Genomic DNA, 1,283 nt, shown 5'->3' with positions numbered 1-1,283 from the left:
GAGAGGGAGAGAGAGAGAGAGGGAGGGAGAGAGAGAGAGAGGGAGAGAGAGAGAGAGAGAGAGAATGGTATTAGATATTAAAGGACTTCACTGTACATACATTAGATTTTGGTGACCATGATGATAAAACTGATCGAAACTTTGGCAACCAAATCTCCCAAACTAATCTGTCGTAATTATCCATCCTATTAATATATTAGTATCAGTATCAGTATCAATATCAATATCAGTATCAGTATCAATATCAGTGTCAGTATCAATATCAGTGTCAGTATCATTAATATATCAGTATTTACTTATCAGGCTCAGGAGGAACTGCTGATGAATAATCTGATTCCCTCAGTAGGTTCCTCCATTGGTTGAATACATTAGCAGGACCAGTAGGGTCAGATGAAGGATCCCAACCAACCAATAGCCTCTGTAACTAAATAATAATAATAATAATAACAATAAACAATAATAATAACAATTAAAAATGAAAAATTGTCTCCTTTTCAAAATCCCTGTAATATAGTACAGGGACTTTGGCCCACTAACTTTAGAAATTAAAAAAAAATTCTTTTGATTTGAATCAGCTCAAACATACAGTACATGTACATGTATAAAAACCCATTAGTTCCATTGTCACAAAATCCATGACAATTATTTTTTGACTAATTTTAGAGCAACTTTACAAATTTGTAAAAAAATCCAATTTTGATTGGAATCAGTTCAAACTTTCTACGCAACATAAGAACATGTATATGTATCAGGAAATGTAATAAAATTGAGGAATTCTCTCCTTTTCATTTTTGGCGAAATTTGGCAAAAATCCCTGTACTATAGTACAGGGACTTTCGTCCAATTTTGGAGCAGCTTTAAAAATTTGTAAAAAATCCAATTTTGATTGGAATCAGCTCAAACTTTCTACACAACATAAGAACATGTATATGTATCAGGAAATGTAATAAAATTGAGGAATTCTCTCCTTTTCTGAAAATGTATCAGAAAATGTTCATGCAATACAGTATTAGTGAATAGTGATACATACCATTGGAAATACAACAGCAACTGCAATTGAAGACAATTCGTACAACTAAAGAAACTGTTAATAGCACCGTGTATACTTTAGTATACTTACTTTGTATTCCTCAGGATATTTTTCTAGTAATCTTGTCAGTATATCGTCACATTCCGTTAGGGTAATTCTCACTGATGAATCATCAAAACTAAAATAATAATTAATAATAATAATAATAATAATAATAATAATAATAATAATAATGAGATAGGGAGAGGGGCGT

At 31.4% G+C, this 1,283-nt stretch overlaps 1 long non-coding RNA gene across 1 annotated transcript; it reads right to left on the bottom strand.

The window, feature by feature from the left end:
* Nucleotides 1–94: 94 nt before the first annotated feature.
* LOC109593248 (uncharacterized) lies at nt 95–1,202 on the bottom strand. The gene is made up of 4 exons (XR_002190834.1): nt 1,121–1,202; nt 1,031–1,075; nt 297–424; nt 95–185 (listed from the first exon to the last, which is right to left on the bottom strand). It is a non-coding gene; the product is annotated as an uncharacterized LOC109593248 (long non-coding RNA).
* Between the last annotated feature and the right edge of the window lie 81 nt (nt 1,203–1,283).

Source organism: Amphimedon queenslandica, unplaced genomic scaffold (genome assembly GCF_000090795.2).
Source record: "Amphimedon queenslandica unplaced genomic scaffold, v1.1 AMPQUscaffold_2336_Cont25662, whole genome shotgun sequence".
Lineage (NCBI taxonomy): Eukaryota > Metazoa > Porifera > Demospongiae > Haplosclerida > Niphatidae > Amphimedon > Amphimedon queenslandica.
The sequence above is the reverse complement of the archived record's forward strand: the minus strand, read 5'-3'. Positions and strand labels throughout refer to the sequence as shown.